General features: G+C 47.9%; 1 long non-coding RNA gene across 1 annotated transcript; it reads left to right on the top strand.

The window, feature by feature from the left end:
• The first annotated feature begins 2,415 nt into the window (after positions 1-2,415).
• LOC101177110 lies at positions 2,416-6,282 on the top strand. Its single transcript, XR_179213.2, has 3 exons — positions 2,416-2,706; positions 3,334-3,443; positions 6,141-6,282. It is a non-coding gene; the product is annotated as an uncharacterized LOC101177110 (long non-coding RNA).
• The last annotated feature ends 12,674 nt before the right edge of the window (positions 6,283-18,956 follow it).

Consider the following 18,956-nt stretch of genomic DNA (forward strand, 5'->3'; position numbering starts at 1 on the left):
ATGTGATCTCTGCCCTAAAAAGATCACAGCCTTGTGCCTCCCATTCCGGTAGGTTTTCCCCAGTGCTTTATTCCCCCTCAGTTGTCAAGGAGATCTTCCTTCTACTAATTACAATCCCTCTGGCTTTGATTTAAATTCATCATATGGTTGTTTTCCCATTCAAAGTGACTCTTATCTCACCTTTAAAATGGTTTCTACTTCTCTGGCCTTACATGTTTCTCAGCTTCTCCTTTTTTCAAACCAGAATCATTTTCTTAAGACAACTTTAGGCTGAATCAGATGGACAGTAAAGAGGCCAAGGTCAGAAGGCCATTCACTCCATTGGTTCATCGGCATCACTTTGTGACCAGATGGTGCCTGCTCCTAATCTTTTCCATCCTCCAGGCCCAGACCTAGAGGGTGAGTGAGACTGCCAGCTCTGGTTAGAAACATCATTTTACTTCATGAGGTCCTGCTTTGCTTCATACCCCTCTGCAAAAAGTAATTGTACTTCCTATGTAAAGATAGGAAAACAGAAGCACAAAGCTGGGAAATGACTTGACCAAGGTCATACTACTCACCTGCAGTTGCAATTCTGCCACTGAAATAAAAGTGACAGATTGACACATACAAACATGCAGACAGGAAGAGCGAGTGTCAGATAAGAGAGGCAAAGACAGGGATAGAAAGAAATATTGGTAGGGGACAGAATGAAAGAGAGAGAGAGGAAATGAAAGAGAGAGAAAAAAAAATTCAGCCTAAATGATGACTTCTTTGCTTTCCTGAGGCATTTAACTTTCATTTGACCTTAGAAGAGTCTATTTGTGTAGAGATTTTAAATTGAGAATTTTTTTCTTTTTAAAAAACATCCCTGTGCAGTTAGCACAGTTTTATATTAATTTCTATTCATGCCAGTGGCTTCGGTATTTATTCTCCTCCAAAATCACTGAATTGGAAGGGACAGAGTGAAAGTCATTTGGCTTTTTGTGTTTGTTTGGATTCAGAGCCTGAGGCCCAGGGGGAAGGGTGGGGACTGGGGTCAGTGCATCGGGCTGAAAACTGGGGAGATGGGGGATGCCCAACAGTGTTGTGAAGCATCTGACTTCTGTCCAAACCATACTTCATCTTGGGTTGTCAGCTCTGAAGTCCTTGGGGGTGGAGAGGGAGGCTGGACAGGCCAGAGCCATGAATCTTCTGGCTCCCCAGAGCCATAAATTAGCCACTCAGCATCCTGGAGTTGGTGCCCAAACTGGATCTTGAAGTTTGTGGCAAATTGAAAGTCACTGTGGCCAAGAGGTCTAGTTTGGGTCTGGGCATCCATCTGATTGCCTGGGTATGTGTCCCAACTTCACCACTTACTGGTTCCACGGCCTTAGACCAGTCCCTTTACCTATCTGGGCCTCAGTTGTTCTCATCTGCAAAATGGGATTGGTAAGAATCATGACCTCCTAGGGCTGGTATGAGGATTAAGGAAGTCATTGCTCATGAATAGGTTGGCACAGTGCCTGGCACTCAAGAAAATGTCTGTGAGTTGAATGAATATAGTTCATGCACTTGCATGAGAATTCTGCAAGAAGCATCATGGAGAGGTGACTCCACAGGACATAGGCTCTGGAAACAGATAGACCTAGGTTCAAATCTGTTGTTGATGCCTGAATTTGTATCCTGGCTTCACCACTTACTAGCTGTGTAACCTTGGATCAGTCAGTTTACTTTTCTGTTTATTCATATTTAAAATAGAGATGATAATAATACCTACCTCATAGAGTTGCCAGGAAGACTAAACTAGAACACAGGGCTTAGCAAGGTGCCTGGCATAGTGTAAGAGCTCAGCAAATGTTAGGAAATGAAAGTTAGTTAAAAACAAGCCACAGCCCATGCATAGGAATTCACAAAGCAGAGAAATGCAGTGGCAGGCTTTGCAAACAGAGGGAATAGCAGGTGCAAAGACTCAGAGGCATGAACAGGCACAGCATGATGAGAAGACTGGAGCCAATAAGGTATGGCTGAAGCAAAGAGTGAGTGGTAGAAGCTGTACTGCAGATGTGGACAGGAGGAAAACCATGCAGAGGCTTGAATGCCAGCCTAGGGAGCTTCGACTTCTCTCTGAAAGCTATAGAGAGCCACTGAGTGTTTTAAGTAAGGGAGGGACATAGTCATATTTGGACAACCTGAGCTCTTAGTCCCTATGAAGACCTTGGCAATCAGGGCCAGATGTTTCATTAAATGGATGGTAAAACTGAGACCCCATAGGGAGAAGGGCTTTCCTGGTGCCTAGAGTGAGGCTTCAGCAGGTCCAAGGTCAGAATCCTGGGCTTGGCCCAACCGTCTCTCTTCTAGTATTCCTGAGCTTGGGTGAAGGCAGAAAAGACCCAGATCCAAGGACCTCACTGGAGCAAAGAACTGAGTGCTGCACACAGAACAGCCAGAAAAATCCCCGTGGTAAACAACAAGCAGCACTTAATTAACTTGCAAGTCTGTGGGTCAGCTGGGTTGGCTTGGCTGGGGTAGCTCAGCTCTGTCCCCTCCTCCTCCCAGGACCAGCAGGCTAGGCTGGGCATGTTCTTGTGGCAGTAGCTGAGGCACAAGCAGGCAAGCCCAACCACGGAAGTGCTTATCAAGCTTCTGCTTGATGCACCTCTGCTCTCATCCCATTGGCCAGAGCAAGTCCCATGGCCGAGCAACGTCCAATCAAGTCGCAGTGGGAGGGCACTGCAAAGTAACATGGTAAAGAATGGGAATATACAATTGGCGGCATGCTGGAGAGGAAGTAAGGAGTTGGATTCATTGTCATAGCTACCATAGGTGCTCTTTAGAGGCTTCCTGGGCCTCCAAGCCCCCTTTCTGCCCTCAGACGTCCATTTGTCACCCTAGCCATGGCCCCCAAGAAGGGGTGGGAAGAAAGGCCACCAGCATTTCCTGAGCAGGCACACCAAGCGCCGTGCTACGTGCTCTGCAAGCCCATGTTCCTGAATGCACATGTCTTCCCAGCCTCTCCCGCCATGCCTCTCTCCCCCTTGCCTGCCACTCTCTGGCTGGATGCTAACACCAACATTCAAAGCTCCTTGTGTGCTTCCCACGTCAGGACCTTTGCTCATGCTGTGCCCTCTGACTGACACATTGCCCTCTCTCTTCACCCCCTCCAAGGCAAACTCCTTCATATCTCCTCTGAAATACCTTCCCTGACCACCCTGTCTCAGTATCTTTTCATTCTTCACCACGGAAGCTCTTGTTTGTTGTCTTCATAGCTCTTATCACTGTCTGCAGTGGTGCATTCATGTATTTGTTTGATTCATGTCTCTCTCTAAAGACTGTAAGTACCATAAGGGAGCACATCTCTTGGACCTTGTGTAGGGCCTTCCACACTGTAGGCATTTAGTAAATATTTGTCAGAAGGAAGGAAGAGAAAGAGAGGGAGTAAAGAAGGAAGAAAGGGAAGGAGACAGGGAAGGAGAGATGATGAGGTAAGAGTTCTTCATGCCCATTTTACAGATGAAAAGAGGTTCAAATGCATAAAGTCCCTTATCCATAGGCCCACAGTCACACCATTAGGAAGCTGCAATGTAAACTCAAGCCTAAGAGACCTCTCTCTACTCTCTCCTCTATTCGCCCCTCTAGACCACGAATTATAAAAAATGATCTGAACCATACAAAATATAGTCCATCAGCCGGGTGCAGTGGCTCTCGCCTGTAATCTCAACACTTTGGGAGGCCAAGGTGGGTGGATCACAAGGTCAGGGGTTCGAGACCAGCCTGACCAACATGGTGAAACCCCGTCTCTACTAAAAATGCAAAAATTAGCCGGGCATGGTGGTGCGCGCCTGTAATCTCAGCTACTCAGGAGGCTGAGGCAGGAGAATCATTTGAACCCAGGAGGCGGAGGTTGCAGTGAGCCAAGATCACGCCACTGCACTCCAGCCTGGGCGACAGACCATCTCAAAAACAAAAAACAAAACAAAACAAACAAACAAATATATATATATATATATATATATATATATAGAGAGAGAGAGAGAGAGAGAGAGAGAGAGAGAGTCAATCAGGCCAGGCACAGTGGCTCATGCCTGTAATCCCAGCACTTTGGGAGGCCGAAGAAGGTAGGAGTCCAGGAGTTTGAGAGCAGCCTGGGCAACATAGTGAGACCTCATCTGTACAAAAAAAATTTTTTTTAATTAGCCAGGCGTGGTGGCATGCACCTGTAGTACCAGCTACTCAGGACGCTGAGATGGGAGGATCACTTGAGTCTGGAAGGAAAAGGTTGCGATGAGTCTGCCTGGGTGACAGAAAGACCCTATCTAAGAACAAGAAAATGGGGTTCATCACATAACAAATGCTCATCTGTCCAGCACACAGCTTAAGCACTGGAACATCATGAGGAACTCTGAGGGCTCCTGATCTCCCCCTCCTGGAACTCATTCCTCCTTCCCTGCCTCCACAGAAGTGGCCATCACCCAAAATGGGCTGTTCATGATTTTCTGTGACCCTCGGCATGCCTCATGCTTATTCTCACCTCAGTACCTTTGTTTATGCTGCCTGGTACACCCTCCCTTCCCTTCCTCAAATCCTACCCATCATTCAAGACCCAGCTCCAGTCCCACCTCCTCCATGACACCTTCTCTGATTGATCCAGCCTGAGGTCGTTTCTCCTGGACAGTTCATTCTCATCTGTGCATTGAGATAAGTAATAATTAGGCTTGTTCAAATGCTTGTTGCTGGTAAGTTGAGGCTGAAATCGCTGCCTTAGTCTGAACTGTGATCTGCACAACCAACAGCTTGCTTGAATGTATTGTGTGGACATTTTGCAGCAAGTCTCAAACCAAATGCCCTATCAGCCCTCAAAGCCTGTTGCTCTCCCTGTTTTCTGGGCTCTTGGGGATCAGCCCCACTACCCACCCTGCTACTAAGCCCAAAGCCTGACTCCACAACACACCCTCCCCACCAGTCAAGATACCATTCATCCCACTCATCCCAGCACTTCTATCTCCTACTTCCTCTCTACCACCATGTCCGATGCCCTAGTCCGGCTACCATCCTGTCTCTCCTACACGACAAAAACCACCTCTGTGGTCTCCCCGCTTCCACTCTCACACTCTTACAATCCATTTTCCAGACATCAGCCAAGTAATCTTTTAAGAATACAAACATTATCTTAAGTGGAACAAGCCAGAAACAGAAAATTAAACACCATGTGTTATCACTCATATGTGGAAGCTAAAAAATGCGAATCTCATAGAAATAAAAAGTAGAACACAGGCTAGCAGAGGCTGGGCAGGGTTAAGGGGGTGGGGATAGGGAGACTTTTGTTAAAGGATACAAAATTACAGCTAGATACCAGGAACAAGTTCTAGTGGTCTATACCAGTGTAGGATGACTAGGATTAACAATAATATATTAGTTTCAAATAACTGCAAGAAGGATATTGATGTTCCCAACACAAAGAAATGATAAATATTTGAGATGACGGATATGCTAATTACTCTGATCTGATTGCTATACATTATATGTATCAAAACATCACTAATGCTCCATAAATATGCACAATTACTATGTGTCAGTTTAAAAAAATTGTTTGAAGAATACAAACCAGACCATGTTGCACCTGGTTAAACCCCTATGCTGGCTTCCTAGTGCTCTTAGAAAGAAACCAAACTCCTTATCATGGCCTACGAGGTCCTGCATGGTCTGGGCTCTGCTCATCCTTTGGCCTTATTTATTGATTTATTTTTGTAGAGACAGGGTCTCGCTGTGTTGCCCAGGCTGGTCTCAAACTCCTGGCCTCACGCAATCCTTCTGTCTTGGCCTTCCAAGTAGCTGGGAGTACAGACGTGAACCACTGCACCCAGCACATGCCCTCATCTTCTTCACCACTCCTCCTTGCCCTGCTCACATGTGCCCTGAACCCCCAACCCCCCACGCCCAATAGACCTCGGCCACCTATGTCCCCTGCCTGGACCACTCTCTCTGGCTCTTTGCCTGGTTATCTCCTACCACCTCCACCACTAGGTCTCCACTCAAAAGTTATCTTCTCAGGTCAATGCAAGTCAACCTCCCATTATTATGTGCTAAAAGCCCAAGGGACCTCTTCTGTAAGGCACTTATCATTGTTGAAATTTGACATTTCTTTGTGTGATTCTTGGATTAATGTCTACCTTTTCCTCTAGGATGTGAGTCCCATGAGGGCAGGGACTGTGTGTCGTTCACTGCTATATCCTAAGATCTCCATCCAGCAGCCAGTAGCAGGCTCAAAACTATTTGTTAAATCAATGAATGAATAGAACTGCAGTAAATATGTGTGCAGAGGCATACCGCATGAGGATCACAAGATTATGGAGGGGCAATTGACAGGAATGGGGTACTGATTAGATGGGGAGGGGGAGCTGGCTCCCATTACCCTCAATGTTTGCTCAGTCTCCTTTATGCAAACAATACCCCAACCATGATGACCATGACCATGGCCCCCCTACATCCATGGTCTCCAGCTAGGCTGCCGCCTTCTTGGTCCTGCTGCCTCCTCAGTCCCTGGTAATGCTGGCACCTCCAAGAGAGGGGAAGGAAAGGGAAAGGAGAAAGGGAGAGGAGAGGGGAGAAGAGGATCAGAGGCAGAAGAAAAAGAAGAGGAAAAATCTTCCATTCTCTCTATTTTTTATTATTTTGAGACGGAGTCTCACTCTGTTGTCCAGGCTAGAGTGCAGTGACACAAAAACATTGATCATGTTCTTCTTCTGGAAACACTTTCTCCACTTGCCTTTGCCTGGTGCTCCTCCCACCTCACCAGCAGCTGCTTCTCTGTACCCTTCCTTGGCTACCCCTTAACTTCCCACCTCTTCAGTCTGGGGCCCCAGGGCTCAGTCCTTGGTCCTCCTCTCCTCTTCATCTACTTTCACTGCTTTGGTGATATTATCCAATCTATGACTTTAAATATTAATGTCAGGCCAGGTGCAGTGGCTCATGCCTGTAATCCCAACACTTTGGGAGGCTGAGGAGGGTGGATCACTTGAGGCCAGGAGTTCAACACCAGCTGGCGAATATGGTGAGGCCACATCTCTACTAAAAATACAAAAAATTAGCTGAGCGTGGTGGCATGTGCTTGTAATCCCAGCCACTTGGGAGGCTGAGGCAGGCGAATTGCTTGAACCCAGGAGGCGGAGGTTGCAGTGAGCCGAGATCGTGCCACTGCACTCCAGCCTGGGTGACACAGCACAACTCTGTCTCAAAAAAAATTTTTTTAAATTAAAAAATAATATATTAATATCATCTGTGCCCTGATGTCTCCTAAATCATAGCCCCACCCAGAGCCCCTCCTGCAGACCTCTAGATCTGTCCTAGCAGATCCCAGCGACCCTTGGCATCCCTAGGCTTGATGTTTCCCTCCAGTCTTCGCCTCCATCTTCACATGGTGTTAGTGTCTTCACAGCATCTTCCCTCTGTGTATTTCTCTATGCCCAAATTTCCCTCTTCTTATAAGGACATCAGTCATTGGATTAGGACCCACCCTAATCCAGTTTGACCTCATGTTAACTTTATTATATCTGCAAAAAACTTCACAGGTTCTGGGTAAGCACAAATTTTAGAGGGACACTATTTAACCAATACATCATCCCATGCCACATCTCCCTGTGGAACGCCTCATAACATTTCAAACTTAAAATACCCAAACCTGAACCCCTGATTTTCACCTTTCTTCCCCACTAATCCACTCCTCCTTGCCCTTCTTTATCTCAGTAAATGACTCCTTCATCCTTCCAGCCATTCAGGCCCAAAACCTCAGAGTCAGCTTTGACCCCTCTTTCTTTCACACTCCACGTTTAATCCAACAGGAAGCGTTGCTTGTTCTACCTGTAAAATGTGTCTAGAACCTGACTTCTTCTCACCACCTCCCCCACCACCACCCTGCTCCGAATCTCCATCATCTCTTTCCTGGATCATTTGTAGCGACCTCTTCGTGGGGCCTCTAGCTTCCACCAAAACACCCCTCAGACTGTGTACCACACACTGGCCAGAGAGATCCACTTGAAATCCAAGTCAGACCATGTCACTCCTCTGCTCAAGACCCTCCCATGTTGGTTTGTCAGATAAAATACAAGATGCCCAGTTAAATTTGAAGTTCAGATAAACAGCACATAATTTTTATTATAAGCATATCCCATGCGACATTGGGGACATACTTATATGAAAATTTTTTTGTGTGCTTTATCTGAAATTCGAATTTAACTGGATATCCTTTTATGAATTTTTTTGTTTGAGATTAGGTCTCACATCATTGCCCAGGCTGGAGTGCAGTGGTGCAATCAAGGCTCACTGCAGCCTCAACTTCCCGGGCTCAGGTGATTCTCTCACAGCAGCCTCCTGAGTAGCTGGGACTACAGGCACATGCGACCACATTCATATTTTCTGTAGGGGTGGGGTTTTGCCATGTTGCTAAGGCTGATCTTGAACTCCTGGGCTCAGGCAATCTGCCCACCTCAGCCTCCCAAAGTTCTGTGATTACAGGCGTGAGCCACCTCGCCTAGTCATCATCCTGTATTTTTATTTGGCAAATTCAACACTCATACTCCTGTGGCTCCCATGTCATGCAGAGAAATACCCAGAGTTCTTACAATGGCCTACTTCATGTCTTTCTGCTTTCCTCCTTTCTAACCCAGCAGCCGCCATGCTGGCCTCCTTCCAAACCTGAAATATACCAAGCTTACACCTACCGCAAGACCTTTGCCTGGTATGCACATCCCCTGAATAGTCACATGACTTCCTCCTCACTTCTTTCTGGTCTTTGCTCAAATGCCCCTCCCTAAGGCCTTTTCTGACTACTCCATCTACCCATTCCCCCTGGGTCCCTTTCAATCTCTTTTTCTGCTTTATTTTTCTCCACAGCCCTTGTCATCTTCTAATATACCATATATTTTACTTATTTCTCTTCTTTATTATCTATCCCTTGATTAGAATGCCATAGGGCAGGGATTTCCATCTGTCTTGGTCACTGCTGTCTATGCAGACCCTACAACAGTAACTGCCTTATAACAGGAACTCAACAAATACTTGTTGAAGGAATAGCTTTCAGTTTCTTCATCTTTAACGTGGAAATACCTCTGTAATCATGGAGAGGTATTATAAGAATCTTGTGAGTTAACAAAAGTAAGGTGGTGCTTAATAAAAGCTCCCTCCTAAACTAGGTTCCCTGCCAACTCATAGATTTGATAGGTGTATAGTTATGTCTACCCTGAGTCATCTACCTTTGAAGTTGCTGCTGTCCTCCTAGCGGCAACTGCTGGAATTACAGGCATAGTGCCCCTGGAATTATTAACCTGCTATTAGTGACCAAGCCTAGCAAATCTCCTTTAAAGGCAGGCACACATAAGCCCAGGACACCTGAACAGAACTCCCAGGAACAGAGCAGCCACCAACTGTCTCAAAGACCCCTCCCATATCCCTAGGCCCACAACTGCCTGCTGCAGGCTTCTATATTTCCCAGAACCTGCCTCTGTTCACTCCTGAGTCTGGCTTTCAATTCCGTCTCGCTGTCTGCCTTTGCCTTCATTATCCTCCACCTGCCATGGAGGGGTTAGTTAAAGTGTCAGGAGCGATGTCATTTACAGCCTCCTGTTGCTAAGCAACAGACCCAGGTGAGCCCCTGAACTTTTTTCTCAGCAGCTGAAATGTATCTAGTGGAGTGATGGGGGCCCTGGCTGAACTAGTTCATCAGTTGGGACAAGCTGCCAGCCTGGTGGCCCTGTCCCTCTTGGGACCAAGACAGGACTGATCCAGGGCTCTGGGCTCCACTGTTTTCAGATTTCCCTAATTAATCAGTGCTGCCTGGAGCCTCCTGGATGTCCAGCCCCAGGGAGCACATTCAGGGCGGAGATGAATCAGACCTGGGTCTCCCTGTCTCAGTGTGGAGAAAGATTCCCAAACAGGTCATTCTAATCTGGGATGGGGTGTCACATGAGGGAGACAGGCTTGCTCTGCTTGCCAGGGATGCTCGCCAGAGAAAGTGACTGTTTACACTGAGTTTTGAAGGATGAATGGGAGTTGGCCTGGGACAATTGAGGGGAAAGGGCTTTCCGGGTGGGGACACAGGACATGAAAATATCTGGAAGCAGGAAAAGCCCTGGCTCCTTCTTTCAGCAAGGGCTCCTGCCTTGGAATGGTGGGAACTGTGGAGGGGTCTAGACTCTAGCACCCACCCTGTGGCTAACTCTCTCTGTGACTTTGGTTCTGTCCTTGTTCCTCTCTGGATCTGAGTTTACAATGGGATGCAGGGAGTGGGGATAGGATGAAATCAATGTTTAACTAAGTACAACATGCATGCTGCTGGGGATATGCCCTAGGTTTGGAGGCATTCCAGGATCCAACTTTTTTGTTTGAATACTTTGAATTTACTTTAAATAGTGCTAGAAAAAAAATATATAACTAGGCCGGGAGTGGTGGCTCATGTCTGCAATCCCAGCACTTTGGGAGGCTGAGGCAAGCAGATCAGTTGAGGTCAGGAGTTCGAGACCAGCCTGGCCAACATGGAGAAACCCTGTCTCTACTAAAAATACAAAAATTAGCCAGGCATGGTGGCATGCGCTTGTAGTCCCAGCTAAGTTGGCAGGCTGAGGCAGAAGAATCGCTTGGACCTGGGAGTTGGAGGTTGCAGTGAGCCGAGATCACACCACTACACTCCAGCCTGGGCAACAGAGCAAGACTCCATCTCAAAAAAAAAAAAAATATATATATATATATATATATATATATATACAACTAGTACATCATAACAAGTAATGTTTCATATTCCTTTAAAATACTTTAAGTTATTTTAAAGAAATATATTAAGTAACTAATAGTATAGATGGTAGCTAAGGGGTGATCTGGGAATGCCCAAGATTCCAGACACACTAAAATCAGTCTTTGAAGGCTCTTTCTGCTCTGCTAGCCATACAAGGACTAACGCTGCCCACTGCTCTCTGTCACTTAGCTACAGCGCCTGGGACACCCCAGGCAAGATTATCGCCTTCGTTTCACTGATGGGTCACCGAGGCCCAGGGGAGTCACTCAGCAAGTTTGTGGCTTGGGGAGCTGGGCCCTTGCCGCACAGACATCACTCACTTGTCTCCCCCAACCCCTACTCCCAGCATGGGTGTAAACTGAATTTTCACTGAAAGCATCCAGGAGCATATCTGCAAGGTCAGCCATGCTGGAGACAGTCTGCCATGAGACTTTGGGCAAGGGGCTTCCCTCTCTGGGCCTTGGTTTTCCCATCTGTACAGTGGGAGAGTACCCAGTGAGATTGGGTAAGAATCAGGGTTTTCTCCAGCTACATGTTCTTGGAGTCAGAGTTTCTGAGAGCCCCTGAATGTCCAAGAAGCTGGAGGGACAGACAGATGGAGGAGGAGGCAGAAACAGCCTCTCAGGCTTCTTGTTGTACAAATTGCTCCAAACTTCAAAGGGCCCAAAGGCCCAGAAAGATGCTCCTCAGCATTGTCTTGGGCAAGATTCCTCCATCTTTCTGAGAGATCTGGCTTTGTTCAGGCCTGATTTACAGGATCTTCTGAGAATACTGCTTCCTCCCTGCTGCCCGGTATAGGTGCCTGACTGAGAGGATAGCTGTATTAGTCCGTTCTCACATTGCTATAAAGAAATACCTGAGACTGGGTAATTTATAAAGAAAGGAAGTTTAATTGGCTCACAGTTCTGAAGGCTGTACAGGAAGCATGATGCTGGCATCTGCTCAGCTTCTTGGGAGACCTCAGGAAACTTACAATCATAGCAGAAGGCAAATCGGAAGCAGGCATCTTTACAGAAGCAAAAGAGTGAAGGGAGAGGTACTACACACTTTTAAACAACCAGATCTCAAGAGAACTCACTCACTATCACAAGGACAGTACCAAAGGGGATGGCGCTCAACCATTCATGAGAAATATGCCCCCATGATCCAGTCACCTCCCACCAGGCCCCACCTCCAACACGGGATTACAGTTCACTATGAGATTTGGGAAGGGACACACATCCAAACAACATCCGTAACCAACCATCAGATTTGCCCGGGACAAATAGCTTCCTGGGATGTAAGACTTTAAGTTTGTTTTTTGTTTGTTTGTTGAGATAGGGTCTCAATCCGTCACCCAGGCTGGAGTGCCATAGTGAGATCTTGGCTCACTGCACCCTTGACCTCTCAGGCTCAAGTGATCCTCCCACCTCAGCCTCCTGAGTGGCTGGGACTACAGGCATGCACCATCATACCCAGCTAATATTTTAATAATTTGCAGAGATGAGGTGTCACTATGTTGCCCAGGCTTGTCTTGAACTCCTGGACACAGGTGATCCTCTTGTCTCAGCCTTCCAAAGTGCTGGAGTTACACGCACGAGCTACCACAACCAGCCAAGAGTTTAGGTTTTAAAACTGGGATGATCCCAGTCTAACTGGGAAGATCCCGGTCTAACTGGGATGAGTTATGACCTACCACCTCATGCAAGGCCTTGCTAAGAGATTTACTCTCATCTCCTCCTGGAGTCCTCACAACAACCCAGAAGGTAGGGCTCATTGTCCCATTTTCCAGATGAAAAAAGCAGAGGCTCAGATGAGAAATGACTTGCCAGAGCCACAGCTGCCAAGTGGTGGAGCTGATTTTCAAATCCAGGTCTGGGGGTATGGGAGGTACAAGCACTTGATACAAAACCTTCAGTGGTCCAGGATTCTCAGCATTTGGATAGGATAGAATGGAAGCAGAGAGGAGGTGGGTGGCTCTGACTCAGTATCAAGGCCCTTCTCTCTGGGGTTCTCTGTGTCAAAAATAATACTGTCCTTGTTTTCCATGAAGGTTTGAGACTTGGGTTATGGTGTCAGCCCCACCCCTAACTTGTTGGGTAACCTTGAACAAATCACTTGCTTCTCTGGGCCTCGGTTTTTCCTAACTAGAAAATGAGAAAGTTATCTTAGATCCCCTTTAAGACTACATTGCTATGAAGGAGGCTTAGAGAGCAAGAGGTTGAATTGAGTCTTTGCTTTACAGATGAGTGAAATTGAGGCCCAGAGAGACAGGACTAAGTCTTGCATTTGCACTTGACTATGATAGAGGAGAAAGTGGTCAAAACTGAAAGAGAACCAGAGCCAACATGAAAAAAAGATACAGAGAGGCAAAGAGATATACACAGAGAGAAGGAGGATGAGTGAGAGTCAACCGTTGACTTTGTTTGGTTTCTGGATCCAGCCATGCCTGAAGTCTACTTGGACTTCCTAATAATTAAGTCAATACATTTCTTCTTTTGCTTAAGCTAGCTTGAGTTGGGTTTCTGTCACTTACAATCCTAGGAATTTATATCAGTTCCTGTGTCCTTCCATTGAGGGATCCGGGGATACGTGTATCAAGTAATTAATTAATTCATCCATTCAACAAACATTTATTAGCATGCACTCTGTAGTAGATAATGCACTAAGGATACAGTGTGGATATAATGATAAACAAGATACATTAGGACCTCAAAGGACTCGCAATCCAGTTGGGGAGGCAGATAGGAAAATAAATGATTGCGATGGAGTGAGATAGAAGTCTGCAGAGAGAAAGAGAGACAGAGAAACCATGTATCAGAGAACGAGAGCATGAGACACCCTGAGGGTGGCCAAACAGGCCAGCAAAGAGATGGAAACAGTGGTGTACCTCTTGGAAATGATGTAAAATGGGTGGGTGGTGGGGTGGAAAGGGGTGAGGGGGCAGAAGGAGGAGGAGAGGTCTGTGGTTGGGGCCACAGTGGATTCAAAGGTGGATTAGCACCTGCTGTGTTTAGTCCTGGGTGGACCTGTGTATTTCCATAGTGAAGAAGACACGAGAGCAAGTTCTCCATGAGTAGGACCTCCCATGTTGGTAGGTGATGCCCAAAGCCCACAAATAAGGGCACTGGGATATGATGGGGGCTGGGGAGAAGTCTGTCTGTTGAGATCCTAAGGGAGTGGTCAATTCTAAGTGGGAAAAAGGATGTCAGGGAAATTTTCTTATGAATATCTATGTAAGGCCGGGTGCAGTGACTCACGCCTGTAATCCCAGCGTTTTGGGAGGCCAAGGTGGGTGGATCACATGAGGTCAGGAGTTCGAGACCACCCTGGCCAACATGGCGAAACCCCATCTCTACTAAAAATAAAAAAAATTGTATTGTAATCTCAGCTACTCTGGAGGCTGAAATAGGAGAATCACTTGAACCCAGGAGGCAGAGGTTGCAGTGAGCCACGATCGTGCCACGGCACTCCAGCCTGGGAGACAGAGCAAGACTCTGTCTCCAGAAAACACAAAAATCTATATAAGTAGGGTCTTTTAAACAGAGGAGGGTGGGCAGAGATGGGTGCGGTTTGGGGCAAGATGGACAGGAGCATGAAGCCATTGGCACAGCCAGTCATGTCTAGATATCTGGGCAGCAGAGTGGCCCCAGGCAGGCAGACTGGGTGCAAATTCCACTCTGCTGTTGCTTCCTGTTGGCTTTCCTCAAAACAGATCTTGAGGCAAGGATTTGGGTGCACATGGTTTATCTGGCAGGTGGTCCCAGCATGTTGAAAGAGTGGGGATGTGAGACTGGGAAGGGAAAGAGATCAATACGGGTGTGTTCGTGAGCAGGCAACTGGAGCTCATGCTGCTGAGGACTCAGAGAAACTGCTTGCAACATTGTGGCTCACGCTGTATCCAGCACTTGGGGGGGGGGGGTCAGGGTAGGGATCGAGACGGTGAAACGTCTCTAAAAAACAAAAAATAGCCGGGCGTAGGGGGGGCCTGTAGTCAGCACTCGGAGAGGCTGAGGCGGGATGGCGTGCCGGGGGCGGAGCTTGCAGTGAGCCGAGATCGGCCACTGCACTCCACCTGGCGACAGCGAGACCCTCAAAAAAAAAAAAAAAAAAAAAAAAAAAAATGTCCTGCGAGGGTCGAGGAAGCGGGACTCCTCCCCGTTGATTGAGGGCTGCTCCTGAGGTTTGAACTCCGTGACTTCTGGCCTGCCCTGCTGGCTGAGCAACCTTCGGGAGGCCAAAGAATGCCCTTGGGTGAGGCATGTCCAAGAGCTGTCTACTGGTGATTCCCAGGGAAGATGAAAGAGGCAGCAGAGCACCAAGAGCAGCTGCCTCAGCTTCTTGCCGGCTGTGTACACTTAGCTTCTCTGTGCCTTGGATTTCCTGCCTATAAAATGGGGCTGAAAATGGTACCCCCCATACAGCAACCACGACGATGTAAAATGCTTAGCACAGGGCCTGAGACATGGCTCCGAAAATGGCAGCTAGTATGGTTTCTAGAGAACTATGGGCAGCTCTGCGTGGCTGGAAAAGACAGTGCGGGTAGCACGGGCAGCAAGAGTGAGGGGGGAGGGGGATCAGCAGTGGCACGGGGGGGCCTTGATTGTCAGCACAGGTAATGAGGTCTCAACCAGAGCATGGTTGACATGGTTTGGATTTGTGTCCCTGCCCAAATCACATTTCGAATTGGGAGAGGGGCCTGGTGGGAGGTGACTGTATCATGGGGGCAGATTTCCCCCTTGCTGTTCTCGTGATAGTGAGTGAGTTCTCGCAAGATGTGATGGTTTAAAAATGTGTGGCACTGCCCTCTTTGCTCTTTCTCTCTCCAGCCACCATGTGAAGAAGGCCCTTGCTTCCCCTTCACCTTCCGCCGTGACGGTAAGTTTCCTGAGGCCTCCCAGTCACGCCTCCTGTGAAGCCTGCAGAACGGTGAGTCAATTAAACCTCTTTTTCTCATAAATTACCCAGTCTCAGGTAGTTCTTTATAGCAGTGTGAAAACAGACTAACACAGTGGTTGAGGGATGCTAGGGAGGAGGATGAGTGAGGAGGGCTGCTGGGCGTGGGGCAGACAGAGACTAGGGAGTTCAGGATGGCTGCCATCTAGCCCACCAGGACATCCCTGAGTCTGGGTGTTCATTCACACAGTATCTCCACGACTTCTCTGTACCAACCACTTTCCGGGGAGGTGGATCTCAGCCTGCAAAGAGCTCTTCGTGCAGGCAGGGAGATAATACTTGAGCAGAAATAATGATAAGTTGGGTAAAACCCATCAGAAAGCCATCAGAAGGAGCACAGAGGGTGAAGGAAGCTCAAGGGGAGGGAAGCATCACTTCCAGATGGAGAGGTCAGGAGATGCTCTGGAGGACGGGTATTTAGGATCTGGGCCTTATGGGAAGGATGACAAGATAGGCAGGTGAAGTGAGGGTGAGATCCAGCCTAAGCAAAGTCAGAGAGGTGGGAATGTACAGGAGGTGCTGCAGGCGGGTCAGGGGCAGTGGGTCAGTGACTGCAGCCCCAAAACCCAGACCTCCCTGTGGAACTCTCGTTGGGATTAAAGTTATCTTGGCTTGTCCAGTTCGAGGCTATATTTGTGTGTAAAAGTTTGATGTGCATGGTGTAGGTGAAGCCATGGGGAAAACAGCTCCTCCCCCTCCAAATGCCAACAATGTATATTAGCACAAGCCTATAGGAGTGTGTTAAGTTGGGTTCCCCAGAAGCAGACAAGGATATCTGTGCAAGTGGTGTATTAACAGAGTGCTCCAGGCCGGGTGCAGTGGCTCACGCCTATAATCCCAGCACTTCGGGAGGCCAAGGCGGGTAGATCACAAGGTCAGGAGTTCGAGACCAGCCTGGCCAAGAAACCCCATCTCTACTAAAAAAAATACAAAAAATTAGCTGGGCATGGTGGCAGGTGCCTGTAATTCCAGCTACTCATGAGGCTGAGGCAGGAGAATCACTTGAACCTGGGAGGCGGAGGTTGCAGTGAGCCGAGATCACCCCATTGCACTCCAGCCTGGATGACAAGAGTGAAACTCCACCTCAAAAAAAAAAAAAAAAAAAAAAGAGTCCTTCCAGTGAAGACTGGCGAGAAAGTGTGGGAGGCAGGACAGGAAAGGGAAGGAAGCCCAGTAAGATGCATTGGTTATTTATTGCTGCATAACAAATTAGCCCAGACTTAGCATCTGAAACAACAAGCAGTGATCATCTCAGTTTCTGTGGTCAGGAACCCAGGAGTGGCTTCACTGAATGGTTGTGTCTCAGGGTATCTTAGGAGGGGGCAGTCAAGGTGTTGGCTGGGGCTCAATCACCTCAAGGCTCAACTGGGAGGCCGGGCGTGGTGACTCACTCCCGTAATCCCAGCACTTTGGGAGGCCAAGGCAGGCAGATCACTTGAGATCAGGAGCTGGAGACCAGCCTGGCCAACATGGTGAAACCCCATCTCTACTAATAATACAAAAATTAGCCATGTGTGGTGGTGCACGCCTGTAATCCCTGCTACTCGGGAGGCTGAGGCACGAGGATTGCTTGAACCCATGAGGTGGAGGTTGCAGTGAGCCAAGATTGTGCCACTGCACTCCAGCCTGGGCAACAGAGCAAGACCCTGTCTCAAAAAATCAAAGGCTCAACTTGGGGAAGATCCACTTCTAAACTCACTCTTGTGAGTGTGGACAGCCCTCCGGTCCTCACTGGCTGTTGGCCAGAGACATCAGTTCCCTGCCACTTCAGACGGCTGACGTATCATAGCATATCATATAATATCCTATCCTAGCACATATCATATCACATATCATATCATATCATATCAATCATATCGTGGCAGCTTGATTGCCCTAGAGAGAGACAGCCCTGAAAGGGAAAGAGAGAAATAGAGGGCCACCCTAAGACAAAAGCCATAGTCTTTTTTTTTTCTTTTTTTTTTGAGATGGAGTCTTGCTCTTGTCGCCAGGCTGGAGTGCAGTGGCATGATCTTGGCTCACTGCAAACTCCACCTCCCGGGTTTAAGCAATTCTCTGCCTCAGCCGCCCAAGTAGCTGGGATTACAGGTGCCCACCACCACGCCTGGCTAATTTTTGTATTTTTAGTAGAGACAGGGTTTCACCACGTTGGCCAGGCTGGTCTTGAACTCCTGACCTCGTGATCTGCCCGCCTCAGCCTCCCAAAGTGCTGGGATTACAGGCATGAGCCACTGCCCCCAGCCCGCCATGGTCTTTTTATCACTTAATCTTGGAAGTGACATCACATCACAGCCTACACTCAAAGGGAAGGGATCACACAAGGGTGTGAGTGCCAGGAGGCAAGTCCCTTAGGGCCATCTTAGAGTGTACACCTACCCCAGTGAAACTTTCAGCAAAGTCCCAGCCTCAGCCACATCCCACAGGGAGCTCTGGAGTGTAAAACAGTCTCCAGGCAAGGAAACTGGGCTTTCACACTCCTGTCCCAGTCTGTTGTTGACTAAGTCACCCAAGGTGGGGCTTAACAGCCAGGCATTTCAGGTTCGTTCCATGGACAAGGCAGCTCCAGTAGCTGAAGAACAGGCCTCCAACGAAGGTCACAGGCATGAACTCTTCTCTTACAGCAACGAATGGCTGGGCGCGATGGCTCATACCTGTAATCCTAGCACTTTGGGAGGCTGAGGCAGGCAGATCACTCGAGGCCAGGGGTTCGAGACCAGCCTGGTCGTTATGGGGAAACCCCACCTCTACTAAAAATACAATCATTAGCAGGGCATGGTGGCCCACACCAGTGGTCCCAGCTACTCAGGAGGCTGAGGCACAAGAATCACCTGAACCCAGGAGGTGGAGGTTGCAATGAGCTGAAGTCGTGCCACTGCGCTCCAGCCTGGGCAACAGAGCGAGACTCTGTCTCAGAAAAAAAAAAAAAAAAAAGAGCACACAGAGGTCAGGGGAAGCACCCCAAACCTGTAAAAGATCCAAAGGCTCTAGAGAGAGCATCAATAGTGTCCCCTTAAAAGTGGGTAATTTGGAAACATTTACCAACATCAAGAATGCCTGTATCCTTTAACCATCAACCTCACTTCTAGAAATTTCTCTTACAAACTCACTGAAGAAACAGCCTGAATATCCATTAGTAGGGTCTGGTTAAGTAAATTATGGTCTGTTCATATACTGGATTATTATACAGCTGTTAAAAGAATTAATATGGGCCGGGCATGGTGGCTCATGCCTGTAGTGCCAACACTTTGGGAGGTCAAGGTGGGTGATCATTTGAGGCCAG

This window comes from Nomascus leucogenys, chromosome 13 (assembly GCF_006542625.1).
Source record: "Nomascus leucogenys isolate Asia chromosome 13, Asia_NLE_v1, whole genome shotgun sequence".
Lineage (NCBI taxonomy): Eukaryota > Metazoa > Chordata > Mammalia > Primates > Hylobatidae > Nomascus > Nomascus leucogenys.